The following is a 27,398-nucleotide window of genomic DNA, read 5'->3' as shown; positions in this document are numbered from 1 at the left end:
TGGTTCCAGTAAATTTTAGTTACTGTTGGTTAAAAAGGCTAAGCCTTTCAAACATTCTTCATCAAGAACACTGCTTTCATTTTACAGGTGAGAGACTGAGATCCAGAAGGACCTTGTGGTCATTCTACAAAACCACAGATCTTGTAACTGCAAGGCAAATGGCTTACCCTCTGTGCCTTTCTTTCCTGGGACACTTGCTGAATGAAATCAAGTCTGTGCTTACACCACATACTAAGGCATTTCTTTTGCAGTTTATGTTGCATTTCTGAGCCAGACCCTAAACTGATGTACAGCATCATAGTTCCACCACCACAGCACAAGATGAGGATGTAGTTTACCATATCCAGAGAGGATAAAACAGATGTCACTGTTCCCTTACCTCTCCCAGGAGCATGCAGGCACATACATAAAAGTCCTTTGTGTGTGTGTATGTGCTTAGCAGTGTTCAACTAAAACACCAAGTATTTGCAGCTTTCTAAAAAATAAAAATTGAGGAACATTCAACACATCAAGTAGCATTTAGACAATCCCCTTAGAACTACCTTGCTGATTTGGCAGTTCACACCAGCCATGTTCCTTGCTGGTAACAATTGCTACAATTTGTACCAGTTTGCTTTAGAAACATTTCAAAGAAAGCCTGCACCTCTGTTTGGACAAGGTCAAAACATACACATACAGATAACCACATCAGTCCCAGAGCCAATGAGTTACAGGTTCTCTATCAGGTTTGAGGGACATGACTAAGTCCTCCTTAGATGCCCCTCTCTGAACCAAGCAAAGGAACAGAAGCAGTGAACAGAAAGTCATTCTATCCTCAGCACTCCTACACGGCAGTGTGTTATGAGAGCAAGTCGGGTAGCAAACAAAATGAGGCAACTGCCTAGTGCCACCTGCAAGCCAGGTGAGCTGCCAGAACAACTGTCCTACGTTCCATACTAGACATGAATGATGGGCCACTGGATCCACAGTGTCACATAACCCAGGCCTGGCCATACACTAGAGTTGCTTCTATGAATTATCTTACACAGGGCTCAAGCAGGATTTGCACTGGCAAAACAGCAGCACCACTGCAGATGAATGGACAGCACAGGTCCTTTGGTGATCAAGGAAACCTTGGCCAGGCAAAGTGCCAAGCCAAAGAAATTGGAATTTCACTCACCTCTCTCAGGCTATTAAAATACATCCATGCAGCAAGCAGCTGCCAGATTAAAGTTATACTGCCCTTTGCCTTCCTCCCTTTCACCTACATCAGCTGTTTGCTACCACTCCCCTACCAAAATTACCACACAAATCACCTGCAGCAGAGCCAGCAGAAGCAGCTCTGTATCTGCCGTTCAGTTTATATCCCTCCATGTCAGCTCACACCCACTTCCAGTGGGCTTTGCGGCACACAGCTGAACTGCAAGCACACTCTTACTTCTGCTACAGAAGGCAGACCTGCAGCAGAAAGCCTGGGCAAATAACCATCGATGTAACCCCTTGAGCAGCGACTTCATTCAGTGGGCCCCAGCAATGGCACAGTTTGAAAGATGAGTGCTGCTGAGACCTACGGCTGGCATTCATGAGATAACAGACTACGGCAGACAAATGCATGTTCTCAGTTACACAGCAAACTTGGTTTCTCGCTTCTCAGCTCTTTCCTCACCAACCCAATAAAAGCATTATACTAATGGTAGATAAAGTAGAGGTAGAGCAGAGAGACAGGTGTTTGAAGAGTCACTTAAACCACAAATATACGACTTGATGCTTGGCACATTTAAATACCTGTACCGTAAATCACAGATACCATAAATCATCTTTTACTTACAATTAGTTTAGATCCCAAAATGCTTAAGTATAAAGTTTGATCTGTATTTGTAAATATTCCTGCTGTACTCACTGAGACTTGGTTAAAACATTCCCAATGCTTTACAGAATAAGGCCAGGCAACAAGAAAGTGTTAAAATATGAATAAACCCATCAATCTAACAGAAAGTATTAGAACTGGTCACTGGTTTTCAGATCAAGTACATATCCAACAACATTCATAATCATCCTGTGAAAATTACTGGAAACTTCTCTGTAGAAAGGACTCATCATTTTCAAATTTTTAGACAAAGACCCTCAAATTAACAGCCCACTAACACTACACTGTGAAAGATTAATATTTAAATACTTCCTCACTTCAAAAAGCAACTCAAGACACAAGAGCTACTTGAAGGTAAAATTAGAATTTTAAAGTTTCAGCTCAACATCCCTTTTTTCAACTGACCATGACTCATGCAAATTCCAGGCCATGGCTTTTTCTCTGTCACCCTCCTCTCAACCAAGAAGCAAAGGAGTTGAGGAGTGGGGGTAGAAAGGAGTCTCACAGTAATGCAATGCAAATGTTTTCCTGCCTGAAACACCGTTAACAGAACCAAAATGCCAAGTTTCCATAGCAACCTTAACTGTGTCACATTGCACACACTGTACATTAAGCAACATATTGAACAGTTTAGTTGTAACAGAAAATCCTGTACATTTGTAATGTACAAAATTAACACTGGAAACCTTCATTGTTTATTTTTCAATTCTTTAACCTGAAACATTTATTGCATTACAGTCTGCTGAGTGTGACCTTGTATTACACCAGCATACACAGCTTCACAGGTGCTCAAATGTTGGCAGCATTAGGTGCATTAAAATTACAACAATCGACAGTAAATCATACCCTCTACCCACTGCATAGTCTGAAGCCAGTTTTAAAAGCAGCATTGTCTCTAATTATTTCCTTCCTCCTTGCAAAATTCCTTTAGGTATTGTGTAACTGAGAATGAATTAGTTCTCTTGCTCTTCTGAAACAGCCTTAAAACCTTTATCATCTTACCATTTTTCCTTCCTCCATCTGCAGATTCTTGTACAATACTACACACAGTTTCTGGTCTTGCCCTGCGAACCACCCTGCACTACATACGAAGCAAAAACTCCCCTCTCAAACTGAATTCCCCTTGCTATGCACCATAGCACAGTTACATTTACCAACCTAATTAGAGAGTGTCTCTGAATAGCTGCCTGCTTCTTTCCAGAAACAGAAAGGTAAGTGTTCTCTACTTCTCTGTGTTCTAATCACTGATGCACAGCTAAGTGTCTACTCAAAATTATTCTGGTAAATAAAGTTAGCAACCTATTTCTATGCATGTAGAAAAGACAGAAAAACAGAATGGTTCATACAAAACACCTATATGCTCTCCTTTTTTCAGCATATCTAATCTGCACTTTATTTGCTCAACTCTGGATGTGTTCAGTCTGTGGGATGGTTCACAGCTTAGAAAAAAATAACAGAAGGTTAAAATACACTTGAATTAAGGTTGAGTACTGTTTCATAAAAAACAGAAGTGTAGAAATTTTCTGGTAAAACAACAGCAGTATATATTTTACTTTCAGATTACTGAAGTGTTTTTTAAACATCATTATTGAACTGAGGTGCTCCTGTTGAACAGAACAGGCTGATTTTGAAACTAAAATTCAAACATCTTACACTGACAGTATCAACAAAGTAACTCAGCATTTCTGAACCTAGATACTCCTTTTTGCTGAGGAAAAAAAAAAAAACTTCACAAAATTCGACCTAATTTCAGGAATAGCTTCAATTCCTCCAGTACTGCATTTTCATGGACGTCATCTCAGCCACATCACCTAGTACTGCAACACTGCTGAGCTCTCTACTCATGTACCGAGTGCATTCAGAAAGACAACTCACTCACACAAGTTATGCTTGTAATAGCTAAGCACACATTTGCAGAATTGGGGCTCAAAGATGAAAGCTGCTAACTTTCCATTTGCCACAAGTTATGTCTGACATATAGCTGGTAACGGCCAGAGTTTCAGATTGCGCAACATGTTTCAAACAAAACCTTGTCTTCGCTTTTTTACAGCTACATCAAAGTAATTGCTTGCCCTTCCTCAGGTTGAAAGCAGTCAAAACAGTTAATGTATTAACGAGTTTTGGAGGAGGTTTTTGGTCCATGTTAAGGCCTCTTTATTTTTTTGAGGGGCTACAGTGCTTCCAGTTTTGGTGCTAAAAACTTAAAATTTGGCAAAGAGGAATTCAGACCTTTTCACAGTTACTCTGAAAAATCTGTCGAAACTGAGAAGAGACCTACACCTAAAAAAAGGGAAAAAGCAAAAAAAAAGTTGCTTTTCCTAAAATAAAAACAAAAAAAGAAGAAAGAAAAAGCATCTTACACCTACCCCATCTGAGCACATTTATGATTTGTAGTTAGAAAGGACTGACATGTTACCTGTGGGAAGTATATTACCCCAGAGCTAGATTGATGTTCTTATCAATAACTATTACAAGGCCTAGGATTAAAATGCACACTTCCAATCTCAGATACATGGCTGGGTTAACCTAAAGAACAAGTAATACCTGGCAGTAGCTTCCACAAGTCAAAATTGCTTTTCTGAGCTATCTGCTTGCTGGACTTGGTGAAGCAAAAAGAAAAAAAGTGAAGAGAAGCAGGAAGAAAGATATGTTTCAAGGCCAGCTAAACTAAGTTTCAATTTATAACGCAGTATGCTGTCATCCTAGAGCCTTTCCGTGAGAAAATAATCATCCACAGCTCTTTCATCACAGAATTCACAACAGATAATATGTGAGATGAAGAAACCAAAACTGAAAACAACAGTTACAAAACACAGTACCAGGTGAAACTTTTACTTTAAATGCAATATAATGCTGACTGCAAAGCAGTTAAGAGTTGAAAACTGTACTCAGTACTGAAAGCGAAGTCCTGATTTCGGTGACATCCACGGAAGTTTGTTTATAAAGCTTCTAGATACTAAAAAAACCCAACCACACCTCAAAAAATACAGCCAGAAGAGTGGCTTATAAAGGCCTGTTACTATTTACTGAGGGATGAAAACACTTTTGCACAAGAAATACATTTTGTAACTTGAACTCCTTGTATCCCGAATCCTACGCTGGTCCATGTGACAAAACAAACACATTACAGTTCCCAAGTACAAAGAAATACACATTTCCTCAGAAACACCGTAAAATCAGGTCTGGTGCTACAGGTGGCCCCTTCAGCTCTGCAGCTTTCATTTTGCAAACCTCCCCAGCTTTCTGCTAGCATTTGTGCAGGCCACTATGGCACTCTTCAGTCATGGCTCATTCCTAGCAGAGCAGAGCCCCACTCTGTGACGAGCAGCATGTCCCTGCTCACAAGTTTAATCCAAAGAACACTCAGAGTTGAACAGAAGGGCAAGGAACCACTCTCCTGGGTGCAGCATTTTTTCCACAGCTCACCATTCCTGGAGCCCAGGAGAACTCTCCAACTCATGCCACTGCATAAGGTCTGATTGTGTCCTGGGGTTCATGTTACTTGCTCTTCTCACCTTCCCTGTAGAAGATTCTGAGATTCTTGTACTTGCTATACCATTTTGGTCTCAAGACCAGTCTCTAGTCCCCTTTCCATAAAACCTGCCTGTTACCTGTCAGGGTCAGTCTGGGACCGGGAACTACCAGACCAGGGCTCAGGAAAGGACACAACTAGTTGACAAAACACTGAAACTTACTACTCACACAATAGGGTCAAGTGCACAGTGTCAACAGAGCAGGAGAAAAGAAAACTAATCTTCAGCTCCTTGACTGTCATGAAAAAAGATTAATGTGTTAATTATTCTAACAGAAATTATGCATTACAAAAGGAAATCCAATTTTCAACAATATTCATCAAGTGATCAGTTAGCAGTAGGGCTCAATTTTAAGGAATCCAGAACTCCTGTATACAAGGAAACAAATGTGCCCCAGTGAGCAATCACATCAGCACTAGCCCAACACAGAAGATTTTACTTTCCATCCTGTAAGCATGCCTGTAGCAGGACACAAATGTAGATGCCACCGCAAGTTCTTTCCTAGTCTCTGTAGTGCCAGCCACCTCCCACCATCTACTCAGCCTGAACAACAAGGCATACCTAACCAATACAGCTCAACATCATACACTAAAAAAAAAAAAAACAAACAACCACCCCACCTAAACCAAAAAAAAAGTTACTTGCAAATCAAATTCAATTCCTTCAGCTGATACCTAAGCACAAGGACTGGAGAACAACTTGCCACACTGGCAGAAAGCCACCCCTGTCCCCGTCACTCCTTTGTGGTTCTCAGTTCAACTCCTGACTGCTCTGATGACTACTCAGACTGATTGCTACTTGATCCCAGCACATCTGGGTGGCAAGGGGGCTTTCATGCTCATCAGCTGTGGCATAGCTGTTAGTCATTTGGGCTATATCTGTGACTGGCCTACAGCAGGCAAAGTCAATCTTTCACCACATACCTGAACACACTTCAGCATGCTGTTCCATAACAAAGCAAGAATCAAAGCTTTATCTCCTTGCTTCTCCACTCATTGTCACCAGGATGTCACCACTCACACCACGCATTTACCAGACAACACCTGCATTTCAGAAACTTTGAGCTGGGACAGATAGAACTGCTTGGATTTTATGTCATGGGTTATCACAGCTGATACCTTTAGCCATGCGTCTTCAGCAGCTTCACTGCAAAAGGTCTGATTGGCAACCAGGATGATAAAAAAGGGAGTACAAAAAGTCAAACATTGCTTATATATTACAAGTGAAGAATTTCTTTTTAATATATATTCAGAATACCATACAAATAATATTAATGTGTAAAAATACTTTGTTATAGTCTTCAATGCTTCTCTGAATTATCTGAACGTATGAAGGAAAAACCCAAGCCACTTACCAGCCTACAAAACTTTGCAGAGCTTGTTACAGCTACCAGAACCTGCACACAGAACTATACCCAGCTTTATCAGAAGTACCCAGGTCTTTGGCATCAATACAGCTACTCTAAAAACGTTACAGAAATGCTATTTCTTAGGCTGACAGTAAAACAAAGCCCTTGTCACCAGACTGGAGTATTACTTGACCACGAGACAGTTAACTACAGCAACAGACTAGTGCTACCGACTACGTTATTTGTGCACAGTGACTACTGACACAGCATGCAAGCACTGCTGTGCCACTGGGGATCTTTGTAGCATCCCCTTCAAGTAATAACCTAGGCAGATCCCAATTAGTTTCTGCAATCACAGCATCACCTGACCTGGCAGGAAGCCATCCACACCTCTTTCCCTCAGAAGGAAGGTGGCAGTGATGGTTCATAAATATTCATACTTCTTTTCTATCTGCTGCATTAGCTTAGAGTATTTAAAAAGAAAATAAGCCAGAAAATAAGACAGATGGCACGTGGGACAGAAAGCAGAAAAAAACCAGACAGGAGTAGTGGCAGATAGAGAGAGCACTGTTACAAAAGGTTACATGTATTTGAAAAATGAGTCAGGGAATAAACTACCTTTTCTTAAGATAAGGCTGAGTTCAAGGAAGTAGTAGCTCTCACCATGAACTTCTGTAAAACAAAGCTGTGATTTCCTTTAACTGGTGCACTGGGACAGCTCTTTGTCTACCTGGGGAGTCTTAGATTTCAGGGAAATGACTCTCAGATGTGTACAGAAACATCATGGAAAGATCCCCAAATCAGTCACTAATGGGTAAGACCACTGTTAAGAAAATTTCCTTCCTAGAAATTGGTTGCTATTAATAAAAAACTTTTAAATCCCGTTAAGTGAATACAGAATGAAACATAAACAATCCCAATTTGACACTGTAAACAAAAGCTAAACGTACTTCTTGTCTGTATAAACAGGTATAACTTCCCTGCTCAGCTTAGTCATAGAGCCTGCATTTCAAAAAGGATGTTGAAAAAACCCCTTGTATAAAAGTAGTCATAATAAAGGCAACAAAAGAAGAAAAAGCAGCACCTCAGTGGGACCTACATGTAGAATATCAAAGAGGAGGTCCAATGCTTAATTAAAAGTATGAGTAATACCGGAGAGCAGGGAACAGCTTCATGTAGCTGGCAAGGCCATAAGACCACACAGCACATGGAATCCGAGACATGCAACTGAAAGCACAACTCACATCTTAAAACCAAGATTAACAATCAGAAAGTCTTATTAAGATTACGATGAGTATACTATCATTGAGAGCTCCAAGTCTAAGCCAGAAGCCTTCCTAAAGGACAAACTGTGGTTCCATGACGAGTCATTAAGTCACACATAAGTACAGCCATGTCACTAGGGTGTTACACGGTACAAAGCTGAAATACTGGTACTATTTCTCCAAGCTTGGTCAGAGACTGGGAGCAGCACAGGTGCGAGAGCAAAGCACTGCTCCTGGAGTAACTCACCCTTCTTGTCACTTACTACTACCTTATGCATTGCAACCCCTTAGGAAGTACTGACAGACCCCACGAAGCCTGCCTGCACCCTGCCCTTGCAGGCAAGCAGTGGAGAGGCAGCAGATACACAATCACAGCCCCCTGCCCCACGCTACCCACCCCAAAACTGAACAAACAGTTCATAAGAGATACCTTCCAGCTGCCGCACAGCTGCTCATGCCTGCCTGACATTTTCATCAAGAACAAAGAAGTATAGCTTTCCACCTACAGTCAGAGGGTTTGCAAAGAAAAGGAAGGGGGGGTGGGGGGGTGGGGGTGGAAGAATACTCCCATGTATGTGTTTAATGTACCAATCTGAAACATTATGTTTGCGGGGAGAATGTAATTCCTCCAGCTTGCTGTGAATTTTGTCACTGTCTCACTGTTTCATGAATCTGAGACTAGGGAAAAATAACACAGCAATAAGGAAACCTGTCAGATTGAAAATAAAATTTAAAAATCTGAAAACCTATTTCTCCTGTCCTGGTCAAAGGAGGCCACCCAAGTGAGTGCTCTTAATGCTGACTTCACTCCTCAACTGTAGCTTTATGTTTCCTCTTTTTGGGAAAGGGATCTTAATGCCCAGGACAAATGTGTAGCAGCAGCATGACTTGTTCATTTTCCTCCATAAGGGCACAGATCCCGAGACCCAGCTGCCTTGCAGCAGGGAGTGAGAAACCACCAACTTTGGGCAGTTGGCCATCCCCACTGTCAATAACGACACCAGCAAGTGGATACCTCACTACAACAAGGGCTGGCCTGTAAGGTCTTAGTCTTTTTTGGCTTATTGATCACAAGAAGAAAGAGATTTGTCAGTCTGCTGCTGCTTGGGTGATGACACTAGATTCACCCCGCCAGCAGAGCTGAGGACCACAACTGCCTGCTGCTGTGTTGGGCACCTGCTCAGACAGAGAGGGCACAAGCCAGGTGTCAGACAGGGCAGCTTTATCATTCTTCTCAACACTGGTTATGTTCCAGCTTTCATTCAATGCTGACTGGAAAGCGAAAGGAAATTTAGTCCCTTTGCCCCCTATTTCCATCATAATTATCATTTGTAAACATCTCCAGCTGTCTGGAGCAGCAATTTCTTGTGTCAAATCATGCTGCAGAGGCTCACACTAATTTCCCACCTCTGAAACACTCACCCAGATGGGTGACTGCAGGGAGCCACTCTGGCTGCAGTATCCATCTACAGGATTCTCACCATTTTCTTAATAACCTTTCTGAAGAAATGTTGTTCTCCAACCAAAATCACTCTCCAATGAATTCACCTCTATTCAAATAGAAGGATTCATCCCCTAACACTGTAAGAGATTCGCAAGCTGTCCACTGAAGTCAGGACCATAAGTTAATCAAATATTTACTAGAGCGAATCCCTAGACAATTTTACTCTTCTCTTTCAAAATACTAAATACACAAAGCAACAAAGCTGTATTCCTATACAACAAGACAAGGACTGTTCCAATCATTTCCAAGTCACTTCAAGTCCAAATGGAATCACAGTTTCATCAGTAGATACAACAAATCCAAATGGGAGTGTGGCCGCTGGTACGTGAGAAAAGGACACTGGCCAAAGGCGAGGACCAAGACTCAGAGACTGCATCACAACTGACTTGGGCAAATTAGGTTTTCTGTAAGTGTTTTCTTTTTATAACATAACACACACACACAAAAGTACCTAATTTAACTGAAGCACCGATTTTCCTTCTAAACCCAAGATTTTGATCTATATTTAAAGATAAGAAAGAAAGAACGGAAGAAGGGGAAAGCCATCAGACAGCATTTTGTCTACAAGCAGTCCCATCAGCTTCAACAAAACTCTTTACAAGACCAACATTATTTGCCTCTTTAGATCCTTAAAGTATTTTTAATGTATTTATGGACATTTTCTAGGTAAAAGAGAAAGCAGCCTAAAATGCACTAAGACTTACATATTTTTAACCATGACTTACTTTTAAAGCCATATATTCCTCATAAAGTGATTTTCATTCAAAAAGTATACACGCACACATTCTTTTCTTGGCATTTTCTACTGCCTTCTCCATTCATTTTCTGAAGTCTGCATGTGTATAAATACACATCCAAAAGAACAATATTAGCAATATGATTTCCACACTACGTAAACACTTGCTGCTACAATATGCTGAGAGAGTTCATCAATATGCATTTTAAGTATCATCCAACCCCAGGCCCTTAGTCTAGGTCACTGCATTTGAGGCAAAACATAATCGATTAATGGGCACCTACCCACCTTAAAAGCCCATCATTCCGCATTAATACAAGAAATATATGACTACTTAATGGGACAGTGATAACTGTGGCGTGTAAACACATGGTAAAAGCCTGTTATTGAGTCTAAGTGTTCATCATCTTATTTCATCACCTAGAGGGCAAACAGTTACCGCATCCTTTGGCACCATAATACTGCACACACCTCACCAACACACGGGTAAGGCCCTCCAGCCAAAAAACAACTCTGAAGTAGTGCATGATGAAGTATTTACAGAGAGGAAAGTCCGTTGCACGGACTAAAGAGACAAAAATCTGTTACTAAGACACCTTTGGCACTTGGCAGCACTTCCTAATCATGACAACCTGAGAGACTACAAATTATTACAGCGCGAGCCTGGAACATTCCAGTAAATCATCCAAGATCTGGGGACGGAGGAAATAAATGAGTTTTGAAGCCGTGAACGCCAACAAAGCAATCCACTCAGCTGTATCGGCTGGTTAAAGGCGGCGGCAGAGGCGAGAGCCGGGGCTCGGAGGAGCGGCACCGCCTGGGCCGGCAGCCGGGCCCGCGCCGCCCCGGTCGGTCGGTCGCCGCAGCCGGCCCGGGCCTCCCGGCCACACACGGACCAGGAGAAACACACCGGGGGCGCGGGGCCGGTTCTCGCCCCCCGCGCTGCGATGCCGGGCTGGCTCCGAAACCAGCGAGCGGGCAAACAGCTCCGCCACCTCCGCCGCCGCCCCGGCCGCGACGAACCCTGCCCGCCGCCGCCGCCACCCCGCCGGGGCTCAGTCCCCGGCCCCGCCGCCCCCTGCCAGGGAGCAAGGCCGTGGCCGAGCAGACCCGCCGTCCCCCCCAGCCCCGTCCCCCCGCGGGGCGCACCTGCAGGGCGGGCGGGCGGGCGGGCAGCATGGCGGCCCCGCGGCGCTGCGCCCAGGCCCCGCTCCCGGCGGCGGCAGGACCTCGCTGCGGGACCGCCGGCTGCAGCGCTCGGCCGGAGCTGCGCCAGCCCCGCCACTCCGCTCTGCTTTGCTCGGCCTCGGCCTCGGCCCCGGCCCGCGGCTCCGCCCCGGCGATCCCGCCTCCCTCCCTCCCGCCCGCCCCGCCCCGCCCCGCTCCGGCCCCAGCGGACCCCGGTAGCCCCGCGGCCGGCGGCCTGCGGCGGGGCGCACCGCGCCAGGAGCGGGCCCGTAGTGGAGCGGCGAGAGAAGGGCGCGCGTTTGCCGAGCCGCCGCACAGGGCCCTGCACCCGCCCGCCCCCCGTCCTGGGGAAAGGGGGCTGGCTTCGGGGCCAAAAGTAGCCGAGCGGGGCGTATTTCTTCATAAAGCCCAAGCACCGGGCTCTGCCCCTGCAGACTCCGCTTTTCTGAAGGGAAGTACTAAAACAAAACAACCGATTCTGGAAATTGAGATGAAGCAAAGCCTTTAGATCCCTGGGAAACTGGAAACCCTGTAAACTCAATCCGCTCTTTGCAGACTGCCGGCACGCAGGCTGCGGCATCCAACCCCCAAACCTGCTCCAGGCACCAGAAACTCAGTTCCCTGACCTGAGATGACTCCAGGTAACCCTTCCAGACCTTTGTGGCTAACCTAAACATCTAGCTTCCTATTCCCTCCTTTGGTCAGTAACCAGCTCTGGAAGACTGGAAAGCTTAGGAAAAGGCCTACGGTATTGTAACACCATTAAACCCCCAATTCTGCAGTTCAAACGCCTGAAGATAAGCAGGCACCTGCAAAAATGAAAACTTAGCACAAAGTGTATGCATACACATACAGATGATGAAAGAATGTGCAAAAATAAAATAGCAAGTGCTGCACAGGTGTCTCAAGATAAGAATCATTTTTCTCGGTTAAAATGTTACAAATCCAAACAGTTTTAATTTTAAGTAAGAGGTATCTCAGCCTATTTTTTTAAGGTAACAGCTGCTTAAAGATCCATTTCAAAATCACATGTGTCAATGATTTCAGGACTGAATGCAACTGTACTGTGGACACGCAGCCATCTCCCACCACTACCATTATCCTACCCGCAGCAAATGCTTTCTACCACGCAGTGTCAGTACCGGGACGATAACCGTATCGACTCCTCCCCTAAACTCGCTGCTGTTACCTCCAGATAAAATTGAAGTTTGCCTCTGGTTTATTTTTTTCCTCCAAAACCGTTTATTTTACAAGATACAGACTACAAGATACTTTAAAACATAGTATCCTGCTTAGAGGATAAATTTCGATAGCATGCTGCAGTTACTATGTCTTGTATCTATATTATTACCCAGGTAAAGGATGGCCAAACCCAAAGTTACATTGGTTAAAATCTGAAAGACCTCACTGGCATATCGGTTTTCTAACACAGCACAGAAGAACGCGGTCCTGCTCTCAGTTACTCCTCCAGCACTGCTTAGGTAACAAAATTGGGAAAAAGGAAGAAAACCAAAGACCTAAAATAGTACCGCTTAGTTGACTTCTTTCAGATTTGCCAAACTGCAGTAGAAGATAGGCGGCCCTATCCATCAAAGTGGTGGAAAACCTACTTATCTCTTAGCTGAACCTGCACAACAATGACAAACACCTTATTTTAGCTCCAGGAAAAATTGTCTCTGTCCTAATGTACCAGTTCACTGTCCATCATCCTTCCAAGCACCTCTACTGTATTGTGTAGAAAGTTTTATGAGGACAACGCATAGATTCCGTATAGCAGACAAAAAAACTACACATTTCCACGTATTTACGTGGCCCAGAGCATTTCAAATACATATTCTAACCTACTGGCATGGGGAAGAAATCACTCAAACCTCTGTCAGAGCAGCAGAATAAGCAGGCTAGGACTGGAACAGAAGCTTCGTACAAGTTCTGGCTACAGGGCTGTGGGTTAGTGCCTGGAGCTCCACCCACAGACTGCATGTCATTGGAAGAAACTGTGAGTAGGATCTAATACACTGTTTTATATTACTGAGTCTGGAAGCAAGAGGTAATGCCTCACTATCTGTTAAAATGCTTAACGTGATATATATACACATACACACACTCCCAACACCTTTGAAATGAAATTCTGTTTTGGTGTCTCTATAGCACAGAGGATAGAAGATGGTCTGAATGTTTTGCTCTTTCCTGTGGCAATATGTGCCATGGCAACTGATTTGAATACAAATGATCTAACGGGCAAATTTGTTTTATCATGGATTGCACTATTTTCGTGGAGATAAAATGCAAGTTTGCTTTTTCAATCACTCGAAAATTGTGAATTTTTATCCTAGAAAATTTCTCACACAAACTCACATGCATAATAACACATGGAAGACAGAATAGACTTAGGATACATAAGTAGAATGTTTGAATGGGGTTTGACCTCCCACAATATGCACTTCAGCTTATATTTATAGAGCTGCATACATTACAGAGAAAATAATTGTCACAAGTACAGTATGTTTATGGCCTGCACTCAGGTCAGCTAACACTGATATCAGAAAAACATACTGTATTTTTCATGTGTGGTTAAAAAAAATATTTACATGAACATCTGCAACTGCTATCTTATGGCTCATTTATTTAAGGAAGGCAACCTGCCATAAAGAATTACACTGATGAGTTCGAATACAATAGTCCAGTTTTGAAAAGGTATAAAGGTGACACCAATCTTTTCTTTTTCCATTAACAGTCATCCTGTTTTTCCCGATTACTCTTACAATTATTCATCATGAAGTAGTCAAAAAACAGGTTTCACACTTTTATAGGTTTCAGACCTCTATGCATAATTGAGGCTCTGCTTGATCCTACCATGCACTGGGGCTGACTTCTGTAATAATACGTTGCTATTTTTAGCCTAGTTTCTTTGGTTTATGTAATGATGAATTTTCTAAATGTCCCCAAGTAACCCTGTAACTTTCAATTGATTGTCTAGATATAACTCAGTTTGACAGAGGTATTGAAAATTTCTAAAGTTTCACAAAATGAAAGAGATCAGAGCTTAAAACTTTTATAAGAAGTTCTTCCCTAATAACTGATTCTATGCACTTGTTTCTACTGTCTAGTAGAGCAAAACAGAAGTTGCTTCCAAAATGTTCCGCAGAACAAAGACTGTAAAAGAAAAGGAATTTGCTGAGACACATGAGGAGATGATAAAAAAGTCATACTCATTTCTGCTAAGGTATTTTTCTGAGCTAAGTGGACACTGGATGAAGCACCTCGCTGCCATACCTTATCCCAAACCCCAGAATCACGTGCATTTTAACACGGGCTGAGAGAAAAAAAGCTAACACAGGTTTTCCTGGATCAATTACGGTGTTGGGGAATAACATAAGATCAAGAAAAACAATACAAGAACTTGTAAAAGTATTTATAAAAACATTGCTGGTGAGTTACTTCCCCATTTTTCTTCAGGATCTTTACAATATTATGTAAATAGTATAAATGGCTAGTCTGCACAGTATTAAGACATGACACTGCAAATTCTCGCATACCGCCCCCTAGCCCCACCGAAATTAAACTACAAGAAGATAGAGCAAGTCACTGCACAGCTGGGGAGATGATCCTGGAGCCAGGAGATTTAGAACTGCTGTAACATTTTGACAATGCCTTTTGAGATCTTCCTTAGATTATTTCCATAAAAACACTATTATGGTGAAAATAGGTAGAATAAATATAAACTGCAATAGCATTTTTTCCCCCAGAAAATCATTGTAATCTAACAGTAGAGTAACCATTCTGACCATACATGGAAATTAAACATAAAATAGCAAAAAACTGTGCATCATCTTTTCCTTCCCTCTCCTCTCCACCTCCCTGAAACTGGGATGATGTACATTTTAAACCAGGCTAACAAGAAGAAAAGCTGATGCCAAGACTTTCCAGATCAAATACACAGCTGAGGAAAGAGAGGAGTGATAAATGCACACATTACACATAGTTATAAAAATCATTTACAGCTTCTATGCAAATTCACTACTGCTGAAGCATGTACCCCAGGTACTAAAGACAATTCTGTACTTAACATTATATAGCAGAAATATACCCAAATAATATACTTCCAGTAAATTAGCACATAACTCTGATGTTATTCTTACTCATTTTTACAAAGTAAGCCTACTGTCACACAACAATTAACATGGCAAATTAAAGAATAATAATATGTAATAAATTCATACGGAACAGAAAAGTTAATCACATGCATTTAAAGTAATTGCTCTGATTTTTAGGTGCCAAAATTCAGCTTTGCATACCAAACTCGGAAAGCTGGGGTACAGTACCTCTCACATTGAACGTTACTCACTTGGTTTTACTGACACACTGTCATTCTGTTGCGTGAAGCAAAAAGAAGCATCGGCCTCTGACATTCCTTCCCTGGCGCTTTCAGGAAGATCATTCTTCTCCAACTAGCATCACAGAGATGCAGGCACAGGCATCGGCTGCTTCTGCGCTGGCAGGAGGCTGAATCGCTGACAGTTTCACTGATGCGTTTCTCTATCGGATATAGGAAGCCAGACAAGAGGCATAATCTTTTGTCACTGCACATGACATGAAAACTATTTCTAAAAATAATTAGACAGCATGTGACTCTCGGTGCTACTCTCTTGGTGGTCAGTCCCCCGCCCCCTACAACCTGGATTCACATCCAGAAAAAAGATTTATTTCAGTGAAACTCTTCTAGTACATACATTAGAGTTTTCACTACTCTTACAGCTGTAATCAACGACCCTTTCACTGGTCAATAGAAATTTATTATGATGCTTTACACATCTTGAGAAGTATGTCAAGCATAGTGATAGGACAAGGGGTAATGATTTTAAACTAAAAGAGGGTAGATTTAGATTAAATATAACGAAGACATTTTTTACGATGAGGGTGGTGAAACACTGGAACAGGTTGTCCAGAGAGGCGGTAGATCCCTGGAAACATTCAAGGTTAGGTTGGACAGGGCTCTGAGCAACCTGATCTACTTGAAGATGTCCCCGCTCACTGCAGGGGGTTTAGACTGGCTAACCTGTAAAGGTCCCTTCCAACACAAACGATTCTATGATAACAGAGCAAGAATTTTTTTTTCTACATCTAACGGTTTCCTAAGACATGGACAAAACACATTTGCCTGCCCTGCCATCAGCCATGAGATCCCATTGGGTCAGCTACTTTTTTGAAATTGTCAGAGAAAATATTTTGTCTCTATTACTCAGGCAGTTTAAGGATTGGGAGGCTCAACCCTGCCTTCCTCTGAAGTGTCGCACAACAGAGGCACTCTAAGAACAAACAGCGGCGGTGATCCTTCTGTAACACACATCTCCAACTCTGCAAATAGAGCTGATGTGGACCTACCCTAGTTTTAACTTAGCTGTCTCAGGTGCTGCCAGCATCCCAGCCATGGAAGCACAGAAATTAGTACCCTTCCAAAACCCACCTGAGAAGCACCCAGGGTGTGGAAGCCTATGCTTTTAACCATGAGACCGTGGAGCTACTGAAGCATACAAACCCCTTTAAAGCTAGCTTGGCTTCTGTGGTATAGAACCACTCTAATACTTGGTTGGTGTACCTTGCAGGTTCTGGGGCCAAAATCATCACTATACTTACACTGGCAAATTTCCCCTTGGCTCAGAGTTACAGGAAACCAGGTAACCCTTTGCCTTGCTCTTCAACAAGGGGCACAGATTACCTGCTGGGACCAGGTGACCTCTCTCACCTAACCACATCCCCCTCTTTGCAATGGCCTCAGGCCCTGGTGGTGCCTCAGTTTGAGCTGTCCTCTGCCTCCAGCTCTCCACAGCTTTGTCTCAAGGACTGAAATGCCCCAGTTTTACCAAAGAAGCCCCTATTGCTATACAGACGTCCAGTACAGTTCTTGCAGTATGTAAGATATCTGACTGTATCTAATAGGGCCTGATTGCAGCCTCACATTTTATGAGTTACCTACATCATTGCACAGTAAAATTGCTCACATTGGAGAAAAGAAAGCTCCATCGCAATTGTTCAGGCCTGCTACTGTGAACGGTTTGGGATGAAATGAACCACTGGCTGAAGAGGGCGAGACAGAACTCAGGTGAGATGGAAACCAAACACCCAAACCTCCCGAGTAAATCCCTGAGGAAAGAGGTCTCCTTAAATTTGCTTTCAGACTTTAAAGCTTTTACAGATAAGCTAAGGAGTATTTGCAGAGTCCACAGGCATGAAGTCTGAAGCTTATCTATCTTAACTTGGAAATGGTTCCTTATATAATGCATTTCAGAGGCAGAGGGTTTGAGAACTAGAGAAATTTCCTTGTGTAGAGCAAGCCCTCTTATATTACAGCCACTGCTTAAACAGGGAAAATTACTTTAGCTAATACAGCTCACAGATCTACTTTGCTCTTGAAATCAACATGCCAAAGGAAGAAGCACTTATGATGTCATCTGCATCGATGGCAGAGTTTTCACTCCTCTCACAGAAACCCTACCAAACAAAGCAAAGTCACAGATCCCAGTCTATCATGCAAGAGGGCGCTGACAGCCCCAGGCAAGCGAACCGCCAATCTGGCTTCCCCCTGTGGAGCACCGGGCTTCCTTCCACCCGCAGTAGGCCTTTTGATCGGCTCTCCCCTGCAGACCGAACACCGAAAACGGGAGAAACTGTGGCCTTTGTTCCCACGGCCTGACTAAAAAACGATGAAGACGGAGCGGAGGAAATAGCCACCAGCACGCCGGGCCCTCCCCTCCCGGGAGCCGCCGGCCGGGATTTCCAGCGCAGAGCCCTTGGCTGAGGAGGCCCCGCCCGGAGCCGTTACAGCAACACCCCGCACAGACACTGTCGCGTAAGGAACCGCGTGAACAGCAACACGAAACGAGCAAAACCAACCCGGCTCCTGCCGGGGGCTGCCCCCGCCCAGCGGCCCGGAGCGGCGGGAGGGCCCCGGCGGGCGGAGAGAGACCCGTCCCGCCCCGCCCCGTCCGCCTTCCGCCCGGCGACCCGCCCGCTGCCTCGGCTCCCGCCGGTCGCGCTGCGCGGGGCCCACCTGCAGCCGCTCCCGCACCGCCGGGCTGGGGCAGGGCCCGGGGCTGTGTCCCGCCCGGCGCCCACCGCCATCCCGCCTCCCGCCCACGGCGAAGGCCCCTCACCAGCCCCGCCTGAGGCGGCCCCTCTCCTCCCCACCCCGCCGTTCCGTGGGGTGCAGTGGAGCGTCGCTCCCTACCACGGCTGCCTCCGGGACTCGGTACCGCCCGGCGGTGGGGGCGCAGCGGCGCGGGCAGCGCGCGGCCGGGCGCGGGCACGGCGCGCTCTTGGGCACGGAGATACAGCCACTGTGCACGGATCCCTGGTGGTCTAGTGGTTAGGATTCGGCGCTCTCACCGCCGCGGCCCGGGTTCGATTCCCGGTCAGGGAATATGATTTTTCTCGCCCTATTCTCTTTCTCTGACACACTTGCATTTTAGAGTTCTCATCGAGTCTCTGCTTTTGCTGTTACAGTTCAGGGAGCGTTCGGCCGGCTGCTGCGCGAGCCCGAGGCGTCGGCGTTGCTGCCCGGTGCGGTGTTGTAGGAGGCACTTGGCAGTTTGGAGGAGTCAGGTTTGCAGGGAGCGAGCAGTCTCAGCACCCTGCGCAGTGCGGGCAGGCAGGGGAAGCCTGCCCAGGTGTAGCATCTGTAAATCTTCCCTTCACAAAACTGCCTGTGGACACCCCTGGCTCACCCGCAGGGTTTCTAGAACTCAGCAGAAGGCTGCTGAGCAGCGTCTGCCTAGAGGGGCACTGGCAGGCCTGTTGGCCAGCACTTAGAAACACCATATTTAACGGTTTTTTTGGCTGCTCTGACAGGTAAGGGTGTTGCCACACCTTTCCCCCCACAGATGGAATGACCACCTGGTGCCGTCATGAATCTCTGAGCCATGGCCGTGGGGACCCCCGTAGCTGTCACTGGTGTGTGCATGCCTCTCTGACCGAGTGTTGTTTCCCTCAGAGAAGGTGGGAAGGGTTTGTCCCTTGCATCTCTGTCTTGGCAGGAGGGGGGACTGCAATTCCCCATAGTGTTTGCTCACCTGAGGAGCAAACACTATCTCTTTGCAGGGTATTTGCACAGCTCCCACCATCAGGGTTGCTGGGTATGTGGTTAGGGGGGGCAAAGAGAGATCCCAGATATTCGTTAGGAGGTGGAAGTAATAGAGAGGGCGAAGGGAGTTGTAATACCTCCCTGTCATTAGCATCTGTCTCACTGCCTCCTGTAATGAAGCCCTCACTGTAAGAGGTAACATCGTCACACCTTCTCAGCTCCTTAAAAACAGTATAGGTGCCCTGGCAGGTGGGGAGGAGAGAGATGATGAGAATAGGGTAAAGCCTCTTCCAGTCCTGTGGCAGCAGTGTGCCTCCCCTCCTCCTCTGGGAGCTCCCAGCTCTGTCCTGTAGCACATTATATCACCTGCGCATCCAAACCCACACCCAGGGCTCCAACAAGAGATGCTTTTCTTCGATGTTGGATCAGTGCCTGCCTGTGGTGGGCTGACCTTGGTTGGCCACCAGGTGCCCAGCCAGCCGCTATCTCACAGCCCCGTCCTCAGCAGGATGGAGAGAAAATAAGATTATAAAGTCCTGGGTTAAGATAAGGGCAGTTTAATGAAAGAAAGTAAAGGCCATGTGTGGATGCAAAGCAAAAAAAAAAAAAAGAAAAAAAGATATTCTCTACTTTGCATCAGCAAGTGATGCCTGATTACTTTCTGGGAAACAAGGCCCCTGTACACATAGCAGTTGCTTTGGAAGACAAACGCCTTAAAATTAATCCTTCCTCCGACCCTTCTCTTAGCTTTCATTGCTGAGCATGACAGTCACGGTAGGGAACATCCCCTTTGGTCAGTTTGGATCAGCTGTCCAGGCTGTGTCCCCTCCCAAACTCTCTCCACCTGCTCCCCAGCCTACTGACCTTGGGGGGAGGAGTGTTGGAGAGAGAGCCTTGATGCTGTGGGCACACTGCTCAGCAGTAACCAAAATACTGGTGTGTCATCAACACCCTTCTAGCTACAGATACAAAGCACAGCACTATGAGGGCTGCTACATGGAAAATTAACTCCATCCCAGCCAAGACTCATTACACTGCTGCAGATAAAACAAGAAATACCTATAATAAATGAATATAATAGTTAGCTTAGACAGACTGCAAAACAGAAACTAGCACACCTGGTGGATTATGCTTTAGCAGGGATCCTCCTTTCTGCCAGGACCCAGCTATGGCCCTTGCATCACTCATATAACTCCTTAATACTAGCAGGCCACACTTCATGCAGGAATACTTTGCCCTGATGTGAAAACACCACTGGAAATAATGGCTTTGGCTGCCTTTCCCAGGGTGTGCCGGAGGCGTACTGCAGTCTGGGCTGCCCTCCAATGCAGATACAAGTGTCTCTCGAGAAAACCCAAGGTCCTCCACTATATTTTTATGAGAGAAGCTGCGAGGGGGTGCAAAGGGATGGGAATACCTTTGCTAAGGCAGAAAGAACACAATCAAAAGGGATGTCATCACCCTTTAGATAGTAAGAAAAGCTTCCAAATAATAGTTAAACGCAAGGACCAAAGTATGCAACCTAAAGAATTACTGCATTCCTATGGCTGGAGGTTGTTAACCGTGGCTGGGCAAGCATCTCATCAACAGTCTCAAACTGGGCCAATGGAATAGCTCAGTGGGCCTCCTAAGATCCTGGAAGTCCTAATTTTATTATTTTGTCTTGGACTTCCCACTATAATTATCAGTTTACATGCATTGCACTGAGATAGCTCTGTAGGGCTCTCAGACTTCCCTGTCTCTCTTCAGTCTCAATGAAATGCCTTACCAAACTGGTGGAAGAAGTTGCTGTTTTCTACCTCAGAAAATGATGGGTCATTCTAGAAGCAGCTGAAGTGAATCTGAGGTGTTGATTAGTTTTCCATAAAATGTATAGGAATGGTTTGACAGAAAGGAACAGAAGAAGCATTTCCTTTGGTTTTAGCTCATTTTGTAGCAGCATGTTTGCCTGCTCTTAGCACCATGAGTCCAGCTTTGGAGTCATCTGAGAAAGGATAATCATATCTAAGATTTTAAAAACATGGCAGAAGTCACCAGAATAGCTCTTGCACACAAAGAAAGAGTACCATTTCCAGTAAACTGCTAGGTACAGAAGCATAGCCTCTGAAGAGGCTACCTAATGGCTTTCCCAATCCCTTTTCAGTCTGATGCCAGACCTGAAACTTGCCCTCACGCTGAGGACAAATATCCACTCGGCAAGGAGTGAGAACCAGTCTTCTTGCTGGTGTCCTACCACTTCAGGTCCCAATGTAATTAAAGGTTTGGGGTGCAAAGGCTCCAGAGTCAGTGTTCACTTTCAGCATGGGTTTAACAGTTACATCAGTTTCTGACTTGCTGTTTCCTGGGCCTTAGACTAATGTGAAAGAGGGGAAGGAACAGGGTACTTGTTTTTAAAAGGTGGAAGAAGCATCTTTCCTGGAGTCTTTGTTGATGTTTTTGTTTTAAAGAAGAAGTAACTCATGACACTGGCATGCTGAGGCCCCAGAAAAGGTAGGCTATTTTGCAGAGGACTGGCAGCACAATCAAAAGCACATTATAAAAGCAATCTGGCACATGGCTGCACAGGCTAGAACAGAGGTATTTGAAACAAATATAAGATCAATGTGATTTTATTATTAGTATTATTATAATTTGAAGCATCACATTCTCAAAATGTAGCTGAATTTTCTTCTAACTGATATATTCTGAGATACTGGATCACAAATATTTTTACTTTCATTTCTGTTCTTCCTCAAAAGCTTGACCAATTGCATTCCATCTCACAGCAAAGGTTGATGGGAATGCACTGCAGTAGAAATAAGGAAGGTAGACAATACTGTCGATCAATTTAAACCAGCAGCAGAGTTTCTGGGTAAGAATGTTAACTGTCGCTTTTTATCCTTTATTGGAAAATTTGGGAACAGGAGCTTTCGCATCCAAACTTTATCTTTTATCTCTGGCATTAACTTTTCTTTCTGGCTACCACTTTTAATTTATAGCCCTACTTTAATTCTGCTTCGAAAGTTTTTCCCAATCTTATATGAAATACCTTGCCTGTGAGTGAACATAAAATTTTGCATGACTTTTACAACCAGTAGACTCTTTAGAAAATGAAAGCTCTCAGTTTTTTTCTAAAGGCATCTTTTCTACTTGCCCTCATACTTCACTTCTATCTGAAGGACATACAGTCATGCAGTCATTGGATTTACTCTGTTCCCAGGACATTCTGGTGGCCACTTAGCCCCTCATTTTTTGTTTTGTTGTGGACGTAAACAAGTACAACTTCGTGCTATCCTCTACAGGGCAACACCTCTGCTCATTGATAAAAATACCGTTTGAACATGCCACGAGGTGGCACCCCGGTCCCGTGTCTGCAACCACCCGTCCGCACCCCCCCAGGCATGGTCCCTGCTCTGAAGGTTTCAGATTTAATTCCATAGGTTAACAATGTGCCCGTTTCATTCCGATGAGCTATACAGTAATGAAGGCTTTGTATTTGCTGATAAAGCCAGCTTTATGTAGAGATGAAGCTGTTATCAAGCCAAATCATATGCAAGGTGTTAATCCTTGAGTCTAAGGCTGTACATGGAAGTTTTAGAAGCTGCCTTTTAAACAGCCTTAATATGACATTTAAAAAAAGATAAATTACAAAGGATTATCGGGACTGTGACTCAGATTCTTTAACACCTTCGTCTACGTGTGGCATTTATACATTGATGATATATGCCATTACCAGAGTGACAAAGAACACTGTTGCCCTGGACATCTTCACAGCTGCTCCCTCAGGGGCCAGCAGCATCTCTGCTTTTTACCTGTAGATTTTGAACTGAAGACCATGCAGCAAGTCTGTGCCAAGGCAAAGAAGGGAAACAGAATTTCTGCGTTGCAGGGCATCAGCTGCCTGGGGAGACAAGAAGGGTCTGGTTTTGTTCCCTCCTGCACAGATTCACAAGGCTGGTGAACCATGGGAGCAGTCTGTAGTATGACTTTAGTGCTGTTATCACCATGGCAGTCAAAGGACACAAACAAGTCGAAGTGTTTACTAAACTGCTTGAGATGGGGGGGGAAAAAAAAAAAAAAAAAAAAAGGAAGATGCTTTCAGGCACACAATCCCTTCTCCAGACCTTTTTTTCACTCCTCCTATTAGCTCTCCCCAAGATCCTTTCTGTAAAATACTGTCTTAAAACATAACTGTGAATCTCTTTCCTAGGTACAGATTAATTATGCAACACCTCCCGGACAGTAAGATAAACTAAAAATCCACAACTACCTCATTTAAAATCCTGCTAGGACTGTCCCTCCAGAACTACAGTTGGAAAATCTATTCTGAATCGTATTTTAAGAGAAATCATTTTATCCAAACCAAGGTTTTTTGTTTAAGGTGATGGTAATGAAAGCCCAATGAAGATTTAATTACCACACGCAGATCTAGATAATACTATCCAAGGACGATTTTCCAAAAAAGTCCTTTTACAGGAGCAATCGCCATGTCCTATTATGAAGTGCTCTGATCATGAAATTATGAAAGCTCTGATCCTTTTAAAAGCCTCAGCTTTTTCACTTACGTGCTGAAAATCTGCTTTCTAGACCCTTTTTATTACTGCCCTGTGGCTACAGTCAATCATTACCTTCTGCTTTTCCATGCTTTGTTTCCCATGTGCTCTTTTGATTAATCCCATTTTAGTAAACTATATTGACAACGTTATTATGCTGTGCCTAATCTTTGTCTTGCTGGCAGGAAAATGGAGCTGGGAGGTGCCAGCTTCCCCCGAAAGCAGGAAAATAATAACAGACTATAAATTGATATTACAACACATGCTCTGGCTGGTGGTGCTGCCCGCTGCGTGTAACAGGGAATAGCAGTGACCCAGGCAAGGCCAAGACAGCTGATGGAGTGTGGCCTCGGCAGGGTGCCTTCTGCAGCTCTGCCGCCAAGCAGCTATGCACCCAAACTGGCCCTGCATCCTTTGCAAGGGATTTTTTGACATAAACGACAACTCTGTTCCATAAATGGATTAATTGGTATTGTGTAAGCTGCAGTTCTGTGCAAGAGATCCAGCAAAATAAATAAAAGAAACAGAAATTACCTTCTCCTCTGTTCAGATAAGAGACTGCCTGTCTGATTCTATCAGGATGAAGTTTTGCAGTATATAATCTTCAGTTTGTTTTTTCTCGACCCCATGTTGGGTGGAAAGTCTCAGCTTCAGATTTGTTTGCACTATGGCCTTGGGTCAATCGAAATGGAGCGTCTTGCTGTAGCCTGCTGTGCGGCTTTCATCCCTCCCACCATACTGCACTCATCTCCCCTTAAGCAAGCAAGCTGAAATTGAGTGTGAAGCACATGAGATGATGAGCCCGAGCTCCATCACTGTGACTCCCCTGCCTGCTGCAAGGCTCACAGGGAGTCCTTGTGTGCATGCCAGGCCTGGTTCTGAAGTGCTCACCTTTGGGCTCTCCACAACAACCTCCCCAAGTCTGGGTTTGGTGAGAAACAACGGACAAGAGCTGCTGGTGGCTCTGGCTGTGAATGCAGGCAATATGCAGCAGCTCTCTGTGACACGCTGTACTGCCACACTTCTTCAGAAGCACAGAAGTTTAGAAGAGGTGCCCGCCCCCCCACACCTGTCTGCTTTCTTGGTGACCACACTCCGTTGCTTGGCTGCTTGGAGTGGGTAACTCACAGCAGCGTGAGATAAACACACAGCAGGCAGTGGGAGCGATGCCTACAGGCAGGCAAGAATTACCTCACCCCAAGCATGGCAGCAATCCCCTTGTGACAGCTCGGAACAGCAATACCCAGAAGTAGTGTCCTCTGCTTGTTCCCATCGTGTTGATATCCTTACAGTTGCTTCAGCAATTTTGAAAACCATATATCTTAAAATCTTTTGTACCTAGTATTCATTACAGTTTGCTGGTCCCGCTTTAAGAGTAAAAAAATGTATGGTTAAAAGTAATTTAATAAATTCTCCTTCTCTTCTGGTCATACAATTTGAAGGGGATTTTTCTTCCGTATCATCCCTTATGCCATCAGAAATTTGCCACCCTCAGTAGCATCTGGGCTTCAGGACAGCTACTATCTTCTATTAACTGGAGGTTTATGGGAAGGGCTAGAAACCCTGCTTAAGGGTGCTGACAAGATGATCATGGGTTTGGAGATAGTATTTCCTCTGGAGTCTGAGGTCTAATGAGACAAGATCAAGGACAAGAAACTAAATAACAGTATTCCAACTTTACAGGTGGGTAGCCAAGAAGCAGACTAACAAACAGTTGTATTTCTGATGTATTTAAACACTCAAAGGGAGCTTGACACTAAATATTTTTACAAATCAGACAAATGAGAATACATCCTCTAAAGTTGTGGTCCTGCAGGGGCTTAAAAGCATGAGTAACTTCATTTATATGAATAGCCCCACTGAAGAGGAATAGTTTCTCTGTGCCCCTCAGAGGAACATTTTTAGTCCCTCTGCAGGCTCAGTCCTTAAGGGCATATTGGTGAACTATCAGACTGATTTTGAAAAGCAACAGGGAAAACACCCCCCTTAGCTGAAAAAGTTGTACACATCAACGGTAGCTAAAAAATCTCTGTAATGTGCCCAGCTTTTCTTCCCTTAAAAAGTTGTATACAGAAAAAAAGGTATTTCACTTTTTTGTCTCCAGTTTCAACCACAGGCACAGAAATACCCCACCGCTAAAGCTAGGCATATGGGCAAGCAGGTTTTACATATTTATATTGAATTATTACTTCTCTATTGTTTTGTTGGTGGCTACTGCTATTGGGCATCCTTGGGTTTTGACGGTCACATCAAAGGAGCTGCTCTGGCGTGAGAACCGGTCAAAGTGAGCCAGATAATTCATGGATTTATTACTGAGGTCGGTTCCCATGATTGTCAGTGGGCAGCAGCCACTGCTGTGTCGTAATCCTTATTCTCTCGGTAAGGCACATACTGCCTTAAAAAGGTTTAATGATCCAATAGTGATTTACTAATGGGAATCTTTCTTCTGGGTTTAGCAGGCCTTGAAGGAGGACAGGGTGGCACATGAAGGTCAGTTTTCCGCAGTATCGGGAAACGTTTTTATTTGTTTTGTTTTGAGATTCCTGTTTGTAGCATTTTATCTGCTAACTGCAATAATAAATTGAAGGGACAAAGTCACTGTAGCTGGGCAGGTATCGGACCTGTGATAGGAGGGAAGGGAAGGAAGCAGACATGGATGATGGCAGGTCACGAATGAAGGAAGACCTGAGGTAACTATCAAAAAATGCAACACTTTAGCCTTTATGATCGACAAAAGGAAGAGAACATAGCAAGAGAGACAGGGACAGCCTGGTGAAACAGCAGACTTTTGCAGTTGTTGCAAACCATTTGGCTTGTCTTTGTGTCGGGAAAGGAGGGAGGGGCCTGCCCGGTGAGATGGCTGCCCAAAAACAGAGGGAAGAGGTGAGGAAGTAGCCTTGCCTACCTAGAGGAAAGGAGATGCTCCTCGCACCCAAAGAGTAGGCATGCCCCACCATCGCTCCCCCCTTGCCACCCTGGTGCCTCTTCAGAAAAACAACCCTAAGAAAACCTAAACAAAATAAACTCCCTTATCTTCCACCAATGTACATTTAGAAAGCAACAGAGAGAGAGCGGGGTGGGGAGAAAAACAATGTTATTTTAAGGCTTGTATATGAAACCCAACTGTTGTGCTGGGAAGTGTCATTAAAAATTATTTGAACTATCCACACACCAGACCTTAGCTTGTTAATCTAGTTGCAGAAGTGTATCTTAAATGCATAACACTTTGTTTTAAACTCCCCAAAGAACAGTCCTTCTCCTAAAGAAAAATAAAGTTACTTGGCTCACTGATAAATGAAAAAAATTACAGCATTCAGAGTTAAATCAAAACTAAGGAGAAAAAAAGTGTAGGCCTTTAAGTGTAATTTT

At 44.3% G+C, this 27,398-nt stretch overlaps 1 protein-coding gene and 1 non-coding gene across 7 annotated transcripts in view; one reads left to right on the top strand and one right to left on the bottom strand.

The window, feature by feature from the left end:
• The window catches only part of NCOA7 (nuclear receptor coactivator 7), a 105,570-nt gene extending 86,924 nt beyond the window's left edge, over window positions 1-18,646 (bottom strand). For 3 of the 6 annotated variants that reach the window (XM_074896253.1, XM_074896258.1, XM_074896257.1), the window contains exons 1-2: window positions 18,469-18,550; window positions 15,766-15,956 (exon numbers count right to left, since the gene is read on the bottom strand). The gene's annotated coding sequence lies outside the window, so the exon portion shown is untranslated. Of the gene's footprint in view, window positions 1-11,381; window positions 11,548-15,742; window positions 15,957-18,468; window positions 18,551-18,571 lie in introns of those variants that run through there. The other 3 variants (XM_074896254.1, XM_074896256.1, XM_074896255.1) reach the window with 3 other exon arrangements.
• Window positions 18,647-18,765: 119 nt separating this feature from the next.
• On the top strand, window positions 18,766-18,837 carry TRNAE-CUC (transfer RNA glutamic acid (anticodon CUC)). Its single transcript has one exon. It is a non-coding gene; the product is annotated as a tRNA-Glu (tRNA).
• The last annotated feature ends 8,561 nt before the right edge of the window (window positions 18,838-27,398 follow it).

The sequence above is a fragment of the Athene noctua genome, chromosome 1 (assembly GCF_965140245.1).
Source record: "Athene noctua chromosome 1, bAthNoc1.hap1.1, whole genome shotgun sequence".
NCBI lineage: Eukaryota > Metazoa > Chordata > Aves > Strigiformes > Strigidae > Athene > Athene noctua.
Note: the sequence above shows the minus strand (reverse complement) of the source record. Positions and strands in the feature narration are given on the sequence as shown.